Here is a 23741-nt window from a genome sequence, read left to right as displayed (position 1 = left end):
CTAATCATTTGATTCAAGTGTGTTATTTCCAGGGAGTCATCTAAAACCTGCAGGACACCGGCCGTCGAGTCCTGGAGTTTGACATCCCTGGTCTAGGAGATAATCAACTTCCAGCGCACTGCTGAAGTGGCTATACAGAGTTATGGATTTAAGCTTGATGTCCATCACTGTAGCAACTCCTGAACCAAATTGTGGACACCAGAGATGTAGATAGCCATTAAGTCCTATTGAACTTGCTTAGTTTGTGGAACTTGAGAGGCAGCAAAGTTCAGAAGTCTCAATACTTCTTTTTGCAGATGATGTGACTCTATTGATTAAGCAGAGTGCGGAGCTGCTAGTATCAGAATTACCCTCTCTGGGTCTTAAAGTGTGGCTTTAAGCCAGAAAAGAAGTCCCAAGGTTAAACTCACCTATGGCCCGGAGCTGTGGGTAGTGATCCAAAGAATTAGATTCAGGATACAAACAGCAGTAATGGACTTTCTCTGAACTGCGTCTGTTCTCAGTCTTAGAGATAGGGTGAAGTAAAGCTGCTACTCCTCGGTGGTGAAATGTTTCTCGTTATGTCCAACTAGGAAGAGGCTCTCTCAAGTACCATCACTGCTAATGAGAGTCTGGTCCCTGCCTATGACCGAACAGCAAACTTCAATGTTAAGTTCTCTTTTGCCTACAAAAGATATTTAGGATATTTGTGTGTGTGACAGAATTACATATTATTTATTACCATCAAGACTTACCGATGCATTTTTTTCCTTTTGAATAATATGATCAATCTAGAACACTCTCAGTAACTGTTTTTGTAATTTGGGTTTTTCCCCCCTCCATCCTAATCCCCACACATGACCTAGTAAAGTAAGAAACTGAAGCAAAAGTTTTGTTCTTTTTTTTTTTTTTTTTTTTTTTTTTTTTTTAAATTTAAAAGAGCCCTTTATACCACCAGCATGAGTTCAGATGAAAAGTTGTTTACAAGTTTGGCCAGAACGAGGGATGGCTGATCGCACGTGGTGGAAGTGGTGGTTTGGGTGTTAAGATAAAAAGATACTTATAGATACATTTACACCCACAAGGCTGTAGATGCCCACCCTCTGTCTCCTGGCAAGAAAAAGTGTGACACGATGCGCAGTTAAGGGAGAGAATACCGGCTTTGTGTGAGAGCATATGCTTCAGGAGAGCACAAAACACGGACAAAAGTAAAAAGAGATCAACAGTATTAAAAGCCTCCCTCAAGCCTATTCCTGTGGCTCAGAAGTCAGTGACATCTCAGGAGAAATAAGAGACGGTATGAGGTTAGTTTGTCAGTTGACTGGAGACAAAAATGGACAGAAGTACAATAAGCTCCGTAAGAATATTTAGAAGTGTTAGAGACTGAAGAGCCAGGGACTTGAGATTTAATAACAATTTTAAGAAAAGAAAAATTGAGACATGAGTAGTACTTCGAGGGCTGTTATTAATTTCCAATAATTATTTGTCTGCTGTAGATATGACTACTACTAATGACATACTTTAAAATATGAAAATGTAAAAATAAGAAATATGTTTACAAAATAATAATTGTTAATTTAATTTTCCATTTAACAAACTTGTGCATAACTTTATCCTCTCATTATTGTTTCTTTCCTCAAACACAAATATTATTAGAAGAATGAGACTGATATTAACATTTCCAAAGTATATAAGAATTCAGCTATGTGGTCTAAAACATCAACTGGCTTTTCTGTGACAACGTGATGTCTGTGATGTCTAAAACATAGTAGCACTGTGTAACAGTCTGTGCTACATAGGGGAAGCTGTCAAGGAGTAGCACTGTTTGTACTGACTGATTTGTTAAAACTTGTTTTATAAAAGCTTTGTTTTGTTTTATTTTGTTAGTTTGCATTTTCAGTTTTTAAATATTGTTTTTAATCTGTTTAATTTCAGTAGTTTGATTAGTATTCAGTGTAAAAGTATCAATACTTGTACACAATACTTATTGTGTTGACCAAATTGACAAAAGACCGAAACTAAAGACATCTCTTAAGTATGTCTCTTTTTAGTTTTACAAAGACATAATATAGTTTACTTTTTACTTTAGTAACCAAAAATCTGATATAACTTCAATTTTAGTAACTATGAAAATCCTGCTCTGATATGTGTAAGGAAGTCAGGCTTACCCTTGTGCAAACATACAGATGTAAGCTAAGATGAAACACTGCTCTTCCAATATAATCCCCAGAGCTGGTTTGCTTGTCTCAGTTTAGTTTTGGTACGTTTGAACCTTGCTTCTTATTTTCATAATAATAGCAAGCTGTACGTTTTAATTAGTTTCAAAAATCTCTGTCCCCATGAAATGTTTAGGTGGAAACTAGCGAGCTAACTTCCTGTTAACTTCTAACTCCGTTAAATTTAATAAATTCTGTTTTCATGGATGCCTGGATGTTAAATTGTTACACCTGGTAAAGCAGCAACGCTGATGATTTTATTAAAGATGGAAGAATTTAGACCGTTTTTAACTCTCGGTGTTCATTTGACTTTGGGACCTGAAGTGGATGGAGTTTTGGACATCTTTTTTTTTTCATCTTTGTGTTACAAATGATTGATCTCAGGCTGAACAGAACTTAGCACACTCACTAACCACACTTCCAAAAATAAAGCATTAAAAAAAAATCTATCCATCTATCTTCTTAACTGCCTTTTCAGTTCAGGGTCACAGGAGGGCTGTAATCTATCCTAGAAGCAAGGTACAACCTGGACTGTTAAAACTGAAAGACAGACAACCATTCACACCAACAGGCAAGTTTAGTCACCAATTAACCTAACATGTATGTGTTTGGACTATAGGAGGAAGCCAGAGTACCAAGAAAAAACCTACACAGGCACAGGGAGAACATGCAAGCTCTACAGACAAAGACTCCAGCCAGCTTGTGCATTAGACACCAAGACGTTCTTGTTGTGAGGAGACGGAGATAACTGCTGCACCTCTGTAGTGCTGTGCAGAGCAACACATAAACACGAGATACAACTTGTTAAATTAAAAAGAAAAGTTTGTGTCCTTTTCTTTAAAAAAAAAAAAATCCTAAGACTTGAGCCATATTCATGCTCTTTTGTAGCACTACTGCATTTAAAATAGGAGTAGACATGCACAGGCTTTGAGATGCAAAGATAAATTTTGAATGTATCATAGTGTTTACCGAGTATGGCTGGCCAATTTTGTTTTGCTATAAAATATGTATGAGGGGTGTCAAAAAGTTGCAAAACTTTCTTTTTTTACAAAGACATCTTTTCTATATGATAACAATTTATTTTTGATCAGAGAACTTTCATTTATTTTAAATTCCTCTCGAAACACCACATTCAAAGTTCAAACAACATTTCTTTTTGCCACTGTTAACAAAAATACTTGTAATAGTGACCACAACTTCCTGTTGCTATGGTCACTTTTAACATGGCAACTAAGTTACCTATTCAGAACAGTTTCAGATCACTGACCAAGACATTAACATCTCAAAGACAGCTGACCCTCCAGAGCAACAAATTTCCCACGTGTGGGACTAATAAAGGTTATCTTATTTACTGGAAGTGACTTAAAACAATGGACTCAAATGTGCCAACATATTCATAAGACTATGATGGCAAAGACAGAATCTGTCCTACCTTAAGCTGAAGCGGCAACAGGGTTTGTCAGGTGAAGACCACTGGAGAATGGACGCTCAGCGCTGTCTTGAAAGAATCAAAAATACTTGTTAGGACCATTAAGTAAGATGAGATCAAATTTAAAAAAATATCAACAAATATGACACAAAGTCTTGGTACTGTCAAATTATCACTACAAAATATGTTTCTTAGCGACATGAGCCAGAAAGAAAAGCTTTAACTTTACCCATAATTAAGTGACACCAAGACTGAGTTAGTGAAGAGATAAGGTTAAAATGAATTTTCTAGACAGGACAGCACTACATCACTTATTCATACATTTTTCCATAGCATAGCTATGCACTGCTGACCAAGACCTTGAGATCAACCCCGAAGGCACCCCCAAAGCTACCTACAGAACTGTCCTTGGGTGCATAAAGAAATCCTTTAACATTACATTTCAAACAATACATGCATGCGCATGGGCGTCTGTGTGTAGGCAGGTGTGCAAAGCAGGTCATGCCACGCACAGGCTTCTTTTATGGCTGTGTAAACTGAATGTGGCACATCTCCCCTTCCAGCAAGGAACAGTTGTCACCCCAACGATGAAATGAGAGCAAAGGAGAAAGCCTTCAAGGAATGAAAGCGTGGCATCTTCACTGTGATTAGGTATTCACTAACAGACAAGTCAAATCAGTGGTAATAGGAAGACATCAATGCAGTGAGTGAAGACAAATGAGACAGGAGAGGGATAAGATGTGAGAGGAAGAGAAATCCTCTGACTAAGAGCTCAATTGATTGCAGTGAACGAACACTATATTCTTTTTACCATGATATATGCAAACTGTATACAGCTGGACATTACTGTTTTAATGAAGGTAATCCAATTCATTACCAACTGTCGCTGAACAGCCCTGTACACATGCAGCCACTTGAAATGTGGATCAGCTCATGTAAGATGACACACATATAGGCTTCCCTCACGTAGTCCCAGTCAGAGGGTGAAAACTGTCTCACTTTATTTTTTTTCATTTTTCCTTTACCCTAATATGCATAGCAAGAAGGCTGCAAGTAGTATTCTTCTAAAATCAATTAAAGTTTTATGTTTGTCTGGATATTCGTGCAGAAAACACTTGTGATTCCATTTCCAAATGACTAAATTTAGTCTTAAATGCTCATAATAAGCCAGACAGCTGCAGATGCATCTGCCGGTTTATTTAATAATGTAAAATTATTAAAGATGGTATGTCAAAAGCACTGCCAAGTCTGCTGAAGTAATCCATATTCTATCTAAATGCGCATTTTATTATCTCTTTTGATTATGTCCTTGGGTGGCTGTAGCTCAGGCGGTAGAGCAGGTCATCTACTGATCGGAAGGTTGGTGGTTCGAATCCTGGCTTCCCCCAGTCTGCATGCCAAATATCCTTGGGCAAGATATTAACCCCAAATTGCTCTCCGATGCATCCATCGGAGTATGAATGTGTGTGAATGTTACTTAGAAAGCACCTAGAACAATGTGCTTGTGCGAATGGGTGTGAATGGATGAATGCACAAGTTGTGTAAAGCGCTTTGAGTGCTCAGAAGAGTAGAAAAGCGCTATATAAGAACCAGTCCATTTACCATTTTATAGTTTGAGATAGAATATGACATCAAATCTGTGACCAAATCTAACTTTGATCACAGCATTGTTTATCACTTTTAAAAATTCCCATGAAGTCACCTTTTCAGAAAAATTAATTTTTAGTTTATCAACCTGAGCCAAGCCGTATCGTGATATCGTTTAGTTTGTCAATCAGTAGAGAAACGTGCAATCTGATGCAGACAGCATAAAAATCAAATTCTTATTATAAAATATTTTGAAAAACTACTGAAAGTTACGGGGCCTCTTCAGATACTAATCTTCACTGCAGAGTAAAATTGAAGTTCTGCAACAGAAAGGAGTATATTGTTGCACTGATGTCAGATTTTTATTGAACGAGTCTCTAAGAGTACGAATGTTATTTATCTACTATCCTCCAATAGGTTTTTTTTTTCTTCTTCTTTCTTCAGACAGTGGGTACAACAATAATAATAATATTAACAGTAATGGTAATAAGTTCAGGTGGAACATCACATCAACTGATTGCTATTGGCATGCTAATATAGTGCTGAGACTACAGTTACGATATCAATACGTCTGCCTGTTTGCGCTCATCCCACACAATCTTATTTAAAACCATACAGAAATATGATGAATGGTTAGAAATCCTTCCTGCAAGTATTGTATTTCTGAGGCTAATATTTTGTTCAATCTGGTAATACCACTGTACCCTGTCATGTGTCAGCATTTTTGAAAAACAATCTCCTTAAAAAAGCAGCAGCACAGGCCATCGGGGAGGAAGCTTATCACAGGGATTTATGCTCCCAGTAATTCTGCACACACGAAGTAAATGTATATCTACAGATTTATGGGACTGAGTCCTGCAGGAGTCTCCAGCCAGAGAGCGGGACTATCTTTCCACTAAACAAATCCAAAAAGAAAATCCATGCAAGAATAAACTGCAATTATATGTGCTATAAATATAATAATTTCACATAACATTAAATCATAATGAAAATAACTTTCACTATCATTTGGGGTTAGCAGTAGCCATATAATAAAGGCACACTGTGCTTCTAGAGCGGACGTTTTTTTTTTTTTTTATATTCCAGCATTTTCAAAGCTCTGTACTAGGGTTGCAAAGGGGCGGAAAATTTCCGGTAAATTTCCGAAAAGTTTCCGGTAAATTTCCATGGTAAGTTAAGCTTGGGAATTTTGGAAATATTCCATATTGGAAACTGTCCATGGAAATAATGGGAATTATGGAAATTAATGGGAATTTAGGAGAACTAACTGGGAATATATTATTTCCAAGCATAAATATAAACAGAAATCATAAGAAAACCTCCATGCAAAATGTTTTCAACAGATATTTAAACAGATTTATTTGTAAGTACAGTAGAATAGAACACGTTTCAATAACTTGTTTCATGGATGAATAAAAACAGAAATGTTGAGTTCAATATTACCATCCCCTAACCCCGCTCATTCAAAAATGCCCCCTGTCCAAAAATCTCCACAAAGTCCCATTCAAAAGGTTAAATGAAAAATGCCACTTATCCTCCAAAACGTCCCATTAAACATTCAAATCTTCCTTCAAGCAATCCTCTTTTCTCATTTTTGCTCAGTCAATAGACTCTTCCTGGACCTCATCATCATCCAACAACATGTCCACTTCCTCAGCATCCAACTCTGAGTCTTCCTCTTCAGTGTCACTTTCCAGCTTTGTTGAGGATGGCTCTGTGTCAGGCTCAAAGAGCCGTAGGTTTGCCCGAATGCCGACCAGCTTTTCCACTCTCACATTTGTGAGCCTGTTGCGAACCTTTGTGTGGGTGTTCCCAAACAGTGACCAGTTGCGCTCGGAGGCGGCTGATGATGGTGGAATTTGGAGGAGGATGGAGGCTACAGGTGCAAGGGCCTCAGATTCACATAGTCCCTTCCACCAGGTGGCTGCAGATATGTGCTGGCATGACTGCCATATTCCATCCCCTTTCCAAAGGCCTTGCTTTGTTCGATACTTTGCCAAACTGCCTAGAACTTTGCCTTTATCGAGACCCAGGTGGTCAGACATGGCTGTAATGACCGCATAGGCACCGTTGATCTCTTCCCCGGAAAGTATGCCCTTGTCATATTTGGGGTCCAGCATGTATGCTGCTGCATGCACTGGCTTCATGCAGAACTCCCTCCGCTGTTCCAATGACTTGACCACAGCCGTTTCCTCTGCTTTCAGTAGTAGGGAAGTGGGCAGAATTGTCTGGATTTCTTCTTTGAGTTCTGCAAAAAGGCACTGGACATCTGACAAGATGGCACCATCCCCCTCTATCTTCGCTATTGCTGCTGCAATAGGTTTGAGGATTTTCTGACTGCTAGATACTCTTTCCCAGAACACATCATCCAAGATGACCTTCTTGATGTCACTGTTGATGCCTACAGACTGGGATATGGCCATCTCTTGCAGAGACTCCTTTCCCTCCAGAAGGCTGTCAAACATGATAACAACACCACCCCATCGCGTTATGCTGGGAAGCTTCAGTGTAGTACTCTTGTTCTTTTCCTTTTGCTTTGACAGAAATGTAGCGGAAGTTACTTGTTTGCCTTTAACATATTTCAGAACTTGCTTCACTCTCTTATTCAGAGTGTCCATTGTTTTTAGTGCCATTATGTCTTTTAGGAGAAGGTTTAGTGTATGGGCTGCACAGCCAATAGTAGTTATATGAGGGTAGGTCTCCTCCACATGTGCCCAGGCAACCTTCATGTTGGCTGCATTGTCAGTGACCAGTGCAAAAACCTTATCTGGTCCAAGGTCATTGATGATCACTTTTAGCTCATCTGCAATTTATTGGCCTGTGTGTCTGTTTTCCTTTATGTCTACACTCTTGTAGAACACAGGCTGAGGAGTGGTGATTATGTAGTTAATAATTCCTTGTCCCCTGATATTGGACCATCCATCAGAGATGACTGAAATACAGTCAGCTTGGTCAATGGTCTGTTTCACCTTTGCTTGAACTCGACTGAACTCTTCATCCAGTAGATGAGTAGACAATGCATGTCTGGTTGGGGGAATGTATGCTGGTCGGAGAACATTCAAAAATCTCTTCCAGTACACATTGGATGTCAGCATCAGGGGTGAGCCAGTTGCATAGATTGCACAAGCGAAACACTCATCTGCGTTTTTCTGGCTAGTGTCATCCATAAAATCAAAGAATCCTCTGATGCCAGAGGGACCAGGAGCTGATGAGTGGGTATCTGACTCTGATACAGCTGAAACAGATTCATTTTCCCCTTGAGTGGAACTCCTGGCTGCTGCATGTGTTGGGCCTTGAGGAATTTTTTTGCACTTTGCAATGTGCTGCTGCATTTTTGTGGCATTCTTCACGTACGTCTTATCACAATACTTACACATATATACAGATTTCCCTTGTACATTAGCTGGTGTAAAATGTCTACACACATCAGATAGCGCACGTGGCATTTTTCTGTAAAATAAAACAAGAGCTTGTAAAAATGCTAATGCAATGCAAGAGATCGTAATAATACAATTGCAATATGATAATAAACAGATATAAATAGTAAGGCTAGCTAAACAACTGGAATGATCTTCAAAACAAAACAACCAAATGAGGAAGCTAGCATCTTCTTTATGTTATACTAGCTATGGCTTATTTAGCATCTAACAGATGCTAGCATTTTATTTAGCATCTAACAGATGCTAGCATTTTATTTAGCATCTGATTAGATGCTAGCATTTTATTTAGCATCTGATTAGATGCTAGCATTTTATTTAGCATCTTATCAGATGCTAGCATTTTATTTAGCATCTTATCAGATTGCTATCTACCAGATTAATACATTTTATGTGATATTCACAATTTAAACATTTAATGAATATATTTTCCCATAATATCATCAAAACTTACCTCACTTGTTAAGTCCACAGGCTCAAATGTGTGCCTTTAATACTCTTTGTCCTTCAGGCTCAAAAGTGTGGTCCATGTGTACATGTGATGGAGGCATGCACAGTGCCAGTAGGTGGTCTCAATAGCCATGCAGCAAGCTTGTGCTCTGTACATGTGATTAAGGAATGGCATGGATATTCAAGTGTATTTGAATTGCATTTGTTTGTTTTTGTCAATATTATGCTAAAATATACTTTCCTCAACTATATTTAAGTTCCCTAAGAAGAGCCAACCTTCAATTTTGAAAATTCCCACTTTATTCCCATAAATTCCCGTTAATTCCCGTTTATTCCCATAAATTCCCGTTAATTCCCGTTAATTCCCATGGAAAGATTCCATCTTTGAAAATTCCGGGAATTTTGCAACCCTACTCTGTACACCCACATACATGTAGGTGAGCTCAGTTACTTTGATCAACCTCGGCTGGATCTCAAAGGCAAGTAATGCTCTGACTGCATAGATACCTGACCTGGACAGAGGAGGCTGTGATAGCTCTCTGTATAATGATGCTGAATTTAGTCGAGTTTATAGTAATTAAGCTGTTCTAGAAGCAAACCTAATGTCCACTGTTTATCAGTTGATTGGTGCTCTGATAATTGAACTCTTACTTAAAGAGACGCCCTAAGGTTTAATCTTGGCTCTGTATTTGTGTGTCCTTGTACTGAATTTGATCGTTTTTGTGTGCAAGTTTAACTAACTCTAAAGTTTGAATCTGCACTGCTTATTCATTGTGTGTCGGAGTGGGTGTGTAGCAGCAGTAGATTAGGGAATGTCTCAACATATCCTCTTAATTGAGATAAAATTATCATATTTAAAACTTAAGTCTTACCATTAATTATGTCTTATTTGAACAGTCTAGTAGGAACAGGGTTTGGTAGACACGTTGAATCTGCACTGGAGGAAGAATTAATGAAGTTAGTATAGAAAAACTGACTGGAGAGAAAGAGTCTTAAATAATATCAGCAGTTACTGAAGTTGCTCTACTTAATCATAAGTTGGTGGGACAGCCGTGAATTATTTTGATTTGATTATTGTTATTTAAATGTATTCTTATTTATTTGCTTTATTTGTTTATCTGACAGCTTTATTTGTGGGTTGGTAGTTTGCAGTTACAATATTATTTGTAAATAAGTTCATCAAGTAATGTCTACTTAAAGTGGCTTAACCAAACTCTGTTTCTTTGTCAGCCCAGTTGCAGTGCTGAAAAAACACTGGGGGTTGTTCCCAGTAACATGTCCTAGCTTTTTTTAATGGAGCAGAAAATTTTCCTTTCCCCACTCCATTTTCTCTCCAGCTTATGAATCATTTGCTTCAAGGTGTACGTTTATGAGTTATACTAGGAAGCCAAACCTATATGATTTGTTTCTTTCTCAGAGAAGCCCACAAGCCAGCATCATACACAAAGAGGAGCTAACACTATTAACAAGATAATGAACCTCTATGGGAGTTTTGGTAGCTGCACACGGCAGAACATAACAAAGGAATAAATTAAATGTTGTTCCACTTTCAGAAAGACGTATTTTGTCTGCTGTACACCATGACAGAATTCTTTCCATGGTTAAGAGAAAAAAAAAATCATAATATTTTACCCTCTCAAGGACACTCTCAAGAAGTCAGGGTCTACAATCAAGAGACATCTTCATAAATGTAAATACAGAGAGTTTACAAAAAGGTGCAAACTGCTGGACTCACTCAAGAACAGGACACTATCTTGGACACTTTCCAAATGAAATAATTCACACAGACAAAAAGATAGGCGGAAAGAAGCCAGCAAAAAAGCCATCACTGAGTGCTGGCCCCAGAGCAACCGACCCACAAACACCTTGTTCAGACACACTGTTAAAAATCTACATGCTTATGAACAGCTGACATATGCAATAACACTTCAAAAAGAGGTGGGAGAGAAAAGGTGGGAGAAATGGCTGTTATTTAGCCCACAAAAGCTAAGCTAATCGTACGAGGTGGAAGAAGTCGTTTTTCTTTTATGGACAATTTTGTTTTATTTTGAATCTTACCCCATAACCGTATGTACTATTATTTGTTGCCCGAGATTCACAGAATTTACAGAAAATGCACTATTGTGGGATATATATTGTTATCAGGATGATATGTCTTATATTGGGATATGAGATTTTGGTCATATCGCACAGCCATAACCCAAGAGATTCTCAGGACAAAGCAATGGGGTGCTCTTCAGTATGGCCAACTCAGACACCTGAGCTCAAACTAATATAGCAGCTTCTCAGTCATGAAATACAAAACTAAAAGCAAAAGGACTTCCAAAGAAGAACCAACTGAAAGCAGCTGCAGTAAAAGCCCTCGAGTTAAAGCTGAATGTCCGCATCTCAATCTCATATTGACGGATTTAAAATCCACTGAGGTTGTGTACAGCAGCAAAATTAAAGAAATTGTGTCTTTGTTCAACAAAATATGGATATACCGTAACTGCCAATGTTGTTGTGGTCCTGGGTGTCTGTAACACACTTATTGTTTTTCAGTTCTTATATTTTCCAGTTTTAATTTTTACCTTCTTCTCTCCTATCTTTAGTTACTCCTCATTTCCTTTGAAGGTTAATGTTCTCTTCCATCCAGAATTAATGTTATTTCCTGCTTTGCTGCACCCTCAATACATTTACCTTCGTCTAACTCTTTGCACCTGTATGTCTTTCAAGCCTTAGTCCAGTCACCCCAAATGGTGGATATATAGCCTCATCTTTTTCTTTGCTTTTAAGTTCCATGTGTCTTTTCTGCCCTTTTTGTGGGTTCCTGTTTTTGTTTACTTGCCCGTTGAAACTCAGTGCTCCGTTTTTTTTGGCATCAGCAATGAACATTGCATGAACCAACAGCCTTTGAGTCCTGTACTTTGGCACTCTCTCCAACATTATCCCAACAGACTTGTTAAACCGATCATAAAGAACATTTCTGAATATCTACTTCTTGCTGGCTTGTCAAACTTGTCTTCACATGATTATTGACAAAGATTTTTAGTGGAGCTTTGTGATCTGGTTCAAATTTTTGTAATGAATAAAACAGACCGCTTTTGGAGACAAAATATATTTGTCACTGCTAGTTCTTAAATTCTGCATCACTTCCATCATATCACTACTACTAACATGCACTTTGTTTGCTTCAACACTGAGATTATGTCACTACTTGAGAGTTAATGCAGATAATTGGGGTCATTTTCAAAATCATTATGTTAAAATAATTACTGAAATTTCATGTAATGACGTGTAGGCTCTGACTAAAGCACAATGTTGTTGTTTTTTTTATGATTAAACTACAGCCACATAATAGCCAAGGCAGAATGTCAGAAAAAAGTGCATAGGCCTTTTCTTAAATGTGGTAATAATATCAATAATCACTTTTACAAAATTTACAAAACTTGCAGTATTAAAAAAAATGCCAAAATACATCAAATGAAAGAGAAAGAAGAAATGAATGCAAAACTTTTATAAATATCTCTGCGGCGCCCATCTGAATGTGTCTCACCCTGTCCATAGCACTCGCCTCTGTCACACCAGTCCTCTGTACATCCATGAACCTCCTCTGATATCTTCGTATTTTTCCCCTGCCTGGTGCATCTCAACATCCTTTGTCAAGTATATCCACTATCCTTCCTCTACTCATGTCCAAACCATCTCAACCTTGTCTCTCTAACTTTGTCTTCAAACTCCTCGATCGGAGGTGTCCCTCTGATGCACTTTTAATCCTGTCATGCTGGTCACTCCTGGTGAAAATCTTAGCATCTTCACCTCTTCCACCTCCAGCACTGCCTGCTGTCTTTTTGTCAGCATCACTATCTCCAAACCATATATCATAGCAAGTCTCACTAACCATATTACTTGCTGTAGCCTCTATTTCAGTATTTTTATGAGTGCCCAGTTAATTAACCTAATCCAAATATTTGATGTACTGCAATATAATCTGTTTAAATGGATCCAAAATGCTGACATTTAAAATATTTGAATTAAAAAAACACTTTGTTTTCCTACTGCTTAGACACCAACAGAAAAAAAGCATTTACAGTTGTGAATTCAACTGTATTTTAGATATTTATTTGGCCTTGTGGGCTTTTGCCATTTCTACTTTAAATGCAGCATATACCAAAAAATTAAAAATAAAAATCTTACTAGAGGGTGAAAAAGATGTGATTATTATTTAAACATTAACCAGCACTGTCAGCAAAAACAAAAAAAATGGGCAAAATCATTTATCCCAGCATAACAACACCTGTAAACACTGCAAAGCACTTGAGATACATACTTCTTCTAAGAAAGTCTTTTGGCTACCCAGGGCAATTAACAGTAATCAAAACGCTATCCCTAGATTTACAGCAGACTGAGCAGGCTCGTTAGCTGTTAGCTAACTTGGCCTTACCGACTGAGCAGATAAAGATGACTGGGCTCGTGATTCACCATATGCAGCCCGTTTCTGATATTTACCATCCCAAAACAAACACAGCAGCCCCTGGAGTGTTTTATCTTTACAGCTGCAGAGCAAAAAAGTGCCAATTAAATAAGCTTTGGGCAAATATCAAAAGTCCTGTGGATCAACTTGTTCTCACATCTGCTCACCTGCCTCATGAAGTGCTCCACAGCACCTGTGCGCACAGATAGCTCAGAAGCTAGCAGCCCCGCGTGCGCAATCAATGAACATCACAGCATCTGTTTTTTTCTGAGGTAAGCGTTTAAAATCCACAACAGTGTGCTTAAAAAATAACTCACCGGAGTTTTTAACACGTTTCCTGTATCCACAAAAACCCCACTCCCCTCCAAAAATACAGCAAAATCGAGACCGTAGAAAAATAACTGAGCTTTTAAGAAAAGTGCAGCTGGTCTAACTCACGTTCAAAGATGTCTACCGGAAATGGAATAGTGTAATCTCCTTGCTGTTTGTGACAATGTTATATACCTGCAATATAATAATATTGGAATAGATTCAACAAGGTGTTGGAAACGATCCTTTATACATTATCTTTATAATGTATAATAATTTATATTTCAGAAGCAGCGGTAGTTTTATTATCACATACACATATCGTTAGCTTCATAGCATAATTGCCTAAGTCATTTGACTAAGTCAATGACTTAGGCACTTATGCTATGAAGCTAACGATATACATAAATACAGGTGGTTTATACTATGCAACAAACTTCTTATTTCTAATTGAATAAAATTCGGTTTTATAAATTATATAAAATTCTCTCATTCAACAAGATAAAATTAAATACATAAATAAAATAAGTATCCCAAAAATTTGGGGAGAAAGTAAAAAGTAATAAATATGCAATAAATGAAAAGAATTAAAGAGACCTGGGGCTTTTATTCATTAGTTAATTTTTATGTTGTATTTATACTTTTTCATTATGCAGCTTTATTTTGAACATGTTAAAATAATAAAAAAAAATTTAAAAAAACCCACAAACAATCAAGCAAAACATAAGAAAAACAGAATATTAATAATTAAGATAAGATAAGATAAGATAAGATAAAACTTTATTAATCCCTCGGGTGGGTTCCTCTGGGAAATTCGGTTTCCAAAAGCACAGCACCGACAGAAGTTACTTAATTAATAACCGTTTTCAAATCAGAGCTGTACTGATGAGAGTGATAGCAGATAATAATAATACTAATACTAATACTAATACTAATAATAATAATAATAATAAGAAGAAGAAGAAGAAGAAGAAGAAGAAGGAGGAGGAGGAAGGGAACAGAAAAAGGAAGAAAGGTGATTTAGGTGACTTTCAATGTGAGACAATTGTTGGTGCCAGAGGAGTTTTCTAAGTATTTCAGAATGCTGATGTACTGCAGGAATGTCAAACATGAGGCCCGGGGCCCCGGCAAAGACTTTTATGTGGCTCATCAGACATCTTCAGAAAATGTGAACATTTAGACTTTTAACTGTATTTTAATGTGTTTTTACAGATTTTCCTGCCCCTATGGCCATTCATATTATACCATAATTGAATGTTAGATAAACAATTTAATGGCAGAACAGTCCCTATAACCCCTGTTAGCCTCCTGTTACCTACCAGAACACTGGCTAGTAGAAAGAAGAGTTTTACTGGTCTACACAACTTAAGATTAAAGTCTAGGATTTACTGAGTGGCTGGAAAAAGAAAATATCCAGCGAGCAGTTGATGCCCGAGGTCAGTTACTACCTCAACATCTCAATGTTAGTGTAAACAACATGAAAGCATTTGAGCCATCCTGTCTATCAACACTTCAGGCTGCTGGTGGTGGTTTAATGGTAAGAAGGACATTTTCCTGGCATACTTTGGGCCCCCTTAAACATGCACGGTTTAAATGCCAACATCTACTATCTACATGAGTATTGTTGTTGATCATGTCTATGACCACAGCCTACGCATCTTCTGATGGCCACTTCCAGCAGGATAACACATCATGTCACAAAAACTGTACCCAACCACCCTTTACAATCACCAGATCCCAAACCCAACAGATCACCTATGGGATGTGGTTGGATCTCTCTCCAGAAATTCCAGAGTTTCCAGCAGCTTTTCAAATCTGTGCCATGGATGCAAAAGGGGTCCAACCCATTACAAGTATGGTGTAAAATGGCTGGCTAGTGTGTATACCTGTGTCCATGTGAAAGACACTGAGTGTGCTGTCATATTATTCATTATTTTTATTATTCCAGTTAACCAATTCTCAACAAATATTAGTCCAACTACACCTGATTTGTGTTTAAACCTAATGCAGGCCAGAGTCTTTCCAAGTTCTGCAGCCTCTGTGATCTGGCTGCTTCAAAAAAGCAGATTATCATGGCAATGCAGATAAACTGTACACCATATACGGGAGAGGTCAAAAGAAGGAAAGGTCAAGTCAGATAAAAAATTTTCAGTGTTCACTTATCTCAAGTATTGCCAAAGCTAAGGAGCCAAACCAACATAAAAATAAAGAACTGCCAATATGAAATGCAATAGATTTTATCTTGGCTGAATGGTAATCATTGAGACTCTCAGTGAGTGCTGTAGTGTTTTACTGAGCCAGTTTTAACAGATGGGGAAATGAAGAGCTGCACACTTGATTGTGCGTGTAACACCAAGCACTCAGTGCATCTCAAACCTCTTTTTGATCCATCTTTTGAGGAAATACTTATTTTCTAGACATCTGGGGGGAAATTTTTCTCCATTGTATCTAGGCACAGAAGTATTGATGCAGGACTGATGGATTTGCTATTCTTCCAAGGTAATTTCACTGATTAGTTCACCTCTCCAGGTGAAGCCATGTAAATCAGTGAAATCACCTGGAGTGAGCCCCAAAGGTCCAAAGTCATGCCTATTTCATATGTGACATAAAAATCCAATGCTGGTAATGAAAGAAAACATGCTGGATAGGAGCTTCTCCTGAAGAGTCTTTCAGATGAGGCACAGGTGTTTCCTTTCCTTCTCCATCTTAAAAGCCTCAACGGGACAGTACACAACATACCATAGCCCTCACAAACATAATTAAAGAAACGCCAGCCGAATGGATGCATCAGAGCATAATAAATCACAATATGTGGGATGACTTTCCTTTTTTTCCTGCTTAAAGTTTGTTGTTTGGTTCCTTCTTTAAGCAGCCTTAATTAATTTTATGTTCTCTTGAGGGCAGCAGAATAACATATGGCACACTGTTATCTTCTGTTATCTATGTAGTTAGGTGAAATGTAAGTTTATTCATCTAACAGATGCACAGCAACATTAGCATTTATTTGGAGCCGTCCTCTCTTGTTGTTTGATGAATAAAGCTCAATACTCACTCATCATTGTACTTTGTCATTCTGTTTATTAGCGCAGTGCAAGCTGTGTAAAACAGATCCAGAGCTTTGTTTAAACCACCTGCTCGCTGCTACTAGAAACAAAGTTGGTGTAAAGAGACAAGAAAAACAAAACTCTGAGTTAAAACAGGGGAAAAGCTCCAAGGACAGGAGGTACAACGCAGTGTTGGTTTGTAATTCTCCCTTAGATTTATCACTACAACTGAGGCCTTTCACATTAAAGAGCCATTTGATCCATTATAATATATGCTTGTTACGACCCCCTCTGCTAGGCGACAGGAGGGGAGAAACATACACAAGCCCTCTCACGAAATCTGAGTTAATAAGGGGTTTTATTACAAACATTAAACTGAAAACCGACGGGGCTGTTCAACAGACCACCGGGGAAACAATTAATACACAATGAAAAGAACAGGCAAGAGTAAAAGCTAAGGGTTAAACAAAGAGCAACACAGCAAACAGGTTTAACAAACAAGCTTCACATGCACCGCAGCCAAGGAAGACACTGCATGTTCACTTCAGAGCAGCAGTTCACCATAGTGTGAAGGCTCTTCAACCTTTTATACTCCCAGGTGCAGACAATCAGCCAGTCAATTGGTCATGGAGTGGTCATGGGATCTCCAGGCAGCCAATCGTCCACGAGGTCTGGCATGCTGTGATCTGCATAAAAGAAGGCTGGCACAGGACTCCCAGCAGCCAGTCATCTACGAGTCCTGGCACACTTAGATTTGCATAAGCACAAAAGGGTAGTCTCACTCTCTCCAAGGCCCAGGGCCGTAACAATGCTAAACTGCCACTTTATTAGGCATACAGTACTTTGTGAGCAACAGGTCGTCGCCATTTTTGACTTTACAACTGCTTTAAGTCTTCATAGCACAGATTCCCAGAGAAGCATTTCTTGTTTTTGATCACTGTGAAGTGCATGTCATGTGATTCACATCAGTTTTACATTACATTTACTGAGCCCTTATTGTGGATGGAGACATTTGTCTTCCTGGAAGCAAAGACAGATCAGGACAGAAATGTTTGATCATGGCATAAAGACGATCACTCAGAACAACTCTGTATTGATTTCTAGTCACCCTTCTCTTGAAAAACACCAGTAGACCCAACCTGCCTCCGGATCCCCTCTTTGGATTACTCAGAAATGTATGGTTTTTCTGTGACTCTCCTTTCTTACCTGTGTATACAGTACAGGTGAGGTTAGTGTAGGTCAGGAAAATTGGTTTAACAAAAATGTTTTAAGCATAAATTAATTATTAAATATTCTATGATATCGTCAAATAAGGCCAACATTTATTCATTTTATTTTGCATCCATCCATTTTTTCTCCCATTTATCCAGTTCAGGGTTGCAGGAGGACTGGAGCCAATCACAGCTGTGACAGGATGAAAGTTACTTTTTTTTTTGTCAATGCTCCATCAAGCATAGTCACAGTGAATCATCTGCTCTATCGTCTCTCTCTATCACCAGCACCCTAACCCTCTGCATGTCCTCCTTCACTACATCTATGAGTTTTCTCTGAGGTCTTCCTCTTTTCCTCCTTTCTGGCAGCTTTCTCCAATCCTTTCTCACTTTTCCTCCATGTCAAACCATCTCAACTATCTCCAAATTCCTTGACCTTAGTTATCCCTCTGATATACTCATTTATAATCCATTCTCGTCACTACCAATTTAAGTCTAAACATCTTTAGCTCTGCCACCTGCCTTTTAGTCAGCGCCACCGTCTCCAAACCACACACATACCAGGTCTTACTGCCTTCTTGTAAATGTCCCCTTTCACTCTTGCTGCTATTCTTCTGTGATAAATCACTCCTGAAACTTGCCTCCACCCACTCCACCCTACCTGTACTCTCTTCTTCACCTCTCGCTTGTCTTCACTGCCCATTGCTTTGGATGATATGATACATGATACATATTTATACTCATCTACCTTCACTAACTCTGCTCCCTGAGGTTTTACTGTTACACCTGTCTCCCTCTCATTCACACACATGTATTCTGTCTTGCTTCTACTTACTTTCATCCCTCTTCTCTCCAGTGGACACCTCCACGTCTCTAGACTCTCTTCCACCTGCTCCCCACTCTCAGTACCTCATCTGTCAGCCTGTCCATCACCACTACAAACAAGAAGGGCCTCAGAGCTGCTCTCTGATGTAATCCCAGCACCACTTTGAAGTGACTCCTACCGCGCACTTCACCACTATTTTGCTGTCCTCATCATGTCCTTCACCACCCACATACTGCTCCACCACTACTGACTTCCTCATCCAGTACCACAGTTCCTCTCTTGGTGCTCTATTATATGCTTTCTCTAGATCCACAAACACATAGTGCAACTCCTTCTGACCTTCTCTATGCTTCTCCATAAACACTCTCAAAGAAAACATCACATCTGTAGTGCTCTTTATTGGCATGGAGCCATACTCCTCGCTGCTTCAGCAACTCTTTCCCATATAAACCCAATGCATGGTTCATCGGCTTTCTTCCTCAATAGTTACCACAGTTCTGCAAATCACCCTAGTAATTGAAAAAGGCTGCAGTACTTTTTCTCCTTTCCTCAGGCCTCCTCCCACTCTCTGTGTTAAACAATCTGGTCAAAAACTCCACTGCCCCCTCTCCTAGACATCTCCATTACCTCCACATTAGGTCATTGGACCAACCCCCTTTCTTGTATCTGTCATTTTCATAGCTGCCCTCACTTCCTTCTTATTAATTGTCTGCACTTGCCGATTCAATGATTTTCCTCCATCTGACCCCTGTACCTCCTCTCTCTTGCTCTCCCTCTCTTTCATTTTCTTCATTCATCAGCTCCTCAAAGTACTTCTTCTCAGCACATTCACTTCACTCATTAGTACATTTCCATCTGTGTCCTTAACCACCCCAAACTGCTGCACGTAATATTCAAGCCCAGTTTCTCCTAGAAGCCAGTTTAAATAAATATTTTCCTTTCCCTCAGTGTCCAGCATCACCTTTTACTTTGCCTTTGCGACTTTTACTCCTCTCTTTATCTACCTGTCTATCCCACTTTTTCTTTGCCAACCTCTTCCTTCGAATAATTTCCTGTACTTCCTCATTACACCACCAACTCTTCTTGTCTTCTTTACTCTGTCTATAGGATACACCAAATACCTTCTTGGCATTTTCCCCTCACCACTTCAGCTGTATTTCTGTTCCCTACCACTCAGAGCTTGTCTCAACTCCTTCCTGAACTCTGTGCAACATTCTTCTTTCTTCTTCCTCATTTTATTTTTTTTAATTTGATTTTTATTTTTTATTTAATTTTATTGCTACAATTCAGTATTCAGATCTTACAGCATTTGGAGTAATACTTTATTTTATGGTGTATAAACATATATGCCAGTGACCTCCACCTGCCTTTCTCCTTTTCCCCCCACTATTTCCTTCTTCTTGTCTTAAATTTATGGAAGTAGCAGTATTGAAAAGTTACCGCTATTATTGAGACTGTCTTTAGCACAGTAGTTAAAAAACAACCATATGCTTTTGGGTGATTATAGTCCCAATAACGAATTTATCACAGGTGTATAAATCTCACACATTTTTCAAGCCAAGTGTTGCGTCTCTCAACTATCTCCACATTAGAGGCACTTCACCAACTGACTGTGACTCACCATAACTGCTTTGAATATTTTTAATGTATATCTGCCGGGTGTGGGTGTTCATCTGCATCCTAAATGTGGTGTCAATGAAGTATTTAGTGTACTTTCAGCCAGCAGAATATTGAGATGATTAGGCATCCACCCACATATGGATCCTATTCAGAAGGCAGACTTGTACTATAGCCAGACTGGATTGTGAGGGGAAGTTCCGAGACATCTCAGGATATAGCTGTGATAATTATGTCTGCACAATTGTGTCTCCATAACTCATACAAGACTCACATGTGTGGCCAAATTTACCTTGATGACACATTATACGACTCGCAGTTATCTCTAGCTATGTCAAGAACTCAATTGTGCGCTTTGTATTCACCAAAGCTCAGCTGATTTTGATCACTGCTTGCAGCCTAAGGCTCACTGTGAGCTGCTACTTCTGGAAGAGAAGTCGCACAGTTTCTTTTAGCCACAAAAAAAAAAAAAGATTGAACATTTTTAATGTGACTGTGACGTGTGTCTGTCCACATGTGACTATAGCAGGCACAAACAGGCAAAGGTAGATTGTGGGTGTAGGAGATGCTCATAGTGACCAGATTTTAATCACCAGCGGATGCCAATTTATGTTAGGTTGGTGTCGTGATTCATTATCGTTCATTCCAACACTCACTGGTCACCATCCTTCATAAGCAATTTAGGGAATTTCGCTGCTTTCAATCAATAACACCCATGCCAATCAAATTACCCTCTTTTCTCCCAGGTCCCCTCCAGTCTCTGATCACACAGTCAATTGCTTTTGTGATTTGGCACACAGTGACATCCACAGGGGGAGATCTGCCTCTAACAATCATTCACTGCAAAATCTCCATCCACCCCTCCCACCCTGGAATAAGAGTGGGAAATGTCTTCAAGGGGATTGTACATTAAAGCATGAGCACACACATGCACGCTTTTGAATTAAAGTGCCAAGTTGAGTATTTGGTTTGGGTTTTGCATCTCTAAAACTTTCAGCTATGCAGTCTGGTGTTATTGTCCTCAAATGATAGAGAAGTGTAAATAGGAATGGTTTACTTTTTCATTTTTACTTGGGCCCCCAGCTGAATGTTAAGTTGCTCTTTAAATATATTTCTAAAAGCATGAGTTTCAAAAAAATATTAGAAATTCCGATTTTTTAAATGTTTATATGAGTATACTTAACTTTTTTTGCACAGTTGCACAGTGAAAGTTCTCACACAGTACCCAGAAAATCAATTATTCTGTTCCACCACAAGCTGGGTTTCAAGCAATCTCTAATAACACTGTTACTCACTATATGAAATAACTATGAAAAGGCTGGTGGTGTTGCTGGCTTGGTCCGGCCCCCAAAAGAAAGTTACTGTAAAGACCATCTGGTGGTTAAAAAATGTCATTCAGACCCTGAAGAGGATGAATTAGTCACTGAATATCAGTAATTGTTCCTTTTATAAGATCATGCCAAGTGGTACCAGCTCTGCCTTTGCAGTGCTTAAACTTTAGGGCTTTTCACAGAGCATAAAGATGTGCCTCTTGGATGAATAATGTGTGTCTGACATGAATTTTCCATAAAACATTGGAATGCTTGGTTGCTTTAGCTCTAAAAATGACACGACGGCTCCCTGGGCTGATTGAGAAATTCTAAATCTCTGTAAATAGAAAGTTTTTTCATCTCGAAATGTTACCACACCTCTCTTCACTCTCAGGTACAATGCAGACTTCAAGTTTCTTGTTTAGGTTGCTTTTGGGATTAGGACTGAACTCCAGACTAATCCCAAACTAGCTTTTCCCACTTTCATGAGGTGAATTTGAAAACCAGGCTTCTAACGGAAAACTGAACATATTTTTTATTTTATATTGTGGAAATCAAACATCTAAGAAAAGTGACAATATCCAAAACAATTTGCACTTAACACATGCATAAGGACAGTACAAATATACAGTAATGCTAAATCTATTAAAGTAGACACTTTTAGCTACCGGAAAAATCAGCTCAGTGCTTTGCAGATCGGCTTTTTTGTTTATTCAGCATTATCAAATGACTGGCATGGGAACATTGCATGCGTATTTTAACATCCAGCGTGTTATCTTCCTGGAACAGTAACAGAACTGTAATTCTCTTCTCTATGGTTTACCTCATAAATCCCTCCATAAACTGCAGTTGGTTCAAAATACAGCTGCTCGTATCACCTGTTCTTAAACAGCTCCATTGGCGTGTGTATGTATTAGGGGTGCAACGATACTCGTATCGATATTGAACCATTCATACAGTGCTTTCGGTTCGGTACGCATATGTATCGAACAATACAAAATAAAATTTTAATTTATTTGATCAACTTTCCTTCTGACGATGCTGTCTGTTTTGAGCGCTCAGTGGATCTGCGCTCGACAGTGCAGCCTAGGCGGAGTAGTCGAACGCAGATTCACCGAGCGCAGGGCAAGCTAGCAAGACAGAAGTTAAGCTCTCCTTGCAACATGGCAAATTAAACGTAAAACAGTATGTTGGATGTGCCACGCAATGCTCAATTACATGGGTGGGAGCTAGTGTGTTAGCGCAGTTAGCTCGTTAACGTGTTGGCCGCAGTAGCTCATTAACGGAGATTTGCCGTGTTGTGGCGTTAACCTCATTTCAACGAGATTTACGCTGACAGCACTAGTGGGAACACAACAAATATGACTGCACATTTACACCGACATCATCCTAGTGCAAAGACAAGTAGAAGCAGACAAAAACAACAAGCACGCATGCTACAAACTTTACCCGAGTCATTTAGACAGCCGTTAGCACATGATTCTCCTTATGGGGACCTGATATGTTTAATATGCTGCTGAGAATAAAGCCCAGAAGAAGCGGATAGTATAGCTTTTATTTTGAAAAGAGCCATTTCTCTGTAATAAACTCTCTTTTCCAAAGATGAATGATTCCTCAATCAGATACAGGGATCGCAAAATCGCCTGCCTGATGTCCTGGAGCTAGCGATTTTTTCCAGTCGGGCTACCAAAATCTATCTCTGCCCTGCCCGTCGGGCTATCGTAGGAAGGAAAAATATATGTCAATGCTTTTGCATTCTTTCGGAAATGTAGCTGGGTAATTATGTCATTGGCATCGATGAGCCACTGCCTATATGTGACATATTGAAATCGCGTTTGAATTTGCGCTTGTTTTTTTGCTTTCACTTTGCAAT

The 23741-nt window shown here is 38.8% G+C and overlaps 1 protein-coding gene across 8 annotated transcripts in view; it reads right to left on the bottom strand.

The window, feature by feature from the left end:
• gpat2 (glycerol-3-phosphate acyltransferase 2, mitochondrial) overlaps positions 1-14003 on the bottom strand; it is a 185775-nt gene extending 171772 nt beyond the window's left edge. For 5 of the 8 annotated variants that reach the window (XM_085425967.1, XM_085425965.1, XM_085425969.1 and 2 more), the window contains exons 1-2: positions 13869-14003; positions 3628-3693 (exon numbers count right to left, since the gene is read on the bottom strand). The gene's annotated coding sequence lies outside the window, so the exon portion shown is untranslated. The remainder of the gene's footprint in view (positions 1-3627; positions 3694-13868) is intronic. The other 3 variants (XM_085425968.1, XM_085425966.1, XM_085425972.1) reach the window with 1 other exon arrangement.
• Positions 14004-23741: the final 9738 nt, after the last annotated feature.

The sequence above is a fragment of the Rhamphochromis longiceps genome, linkage group LG12 (genome assembly GCF_057381845.1).
Source record: "Rhamphochromis longiceps isolate RC_006_pf linkage group LG12, R_longiceps_female_GT1.1, whole genome shotgun sequence".
Classification (NCBI taxonomy): Eukaryota; Metazoa; Chordata; class Actinopteri; order Cichliformes; family Cichlidae; genus Rhamphochromis; species Rhamphochromis longiceps.
The sequence above is the reverse complement of the archived record's forward strand: the minus strand, read 5'-3'. Positions and strand labels throughout refer to the sequence as shown.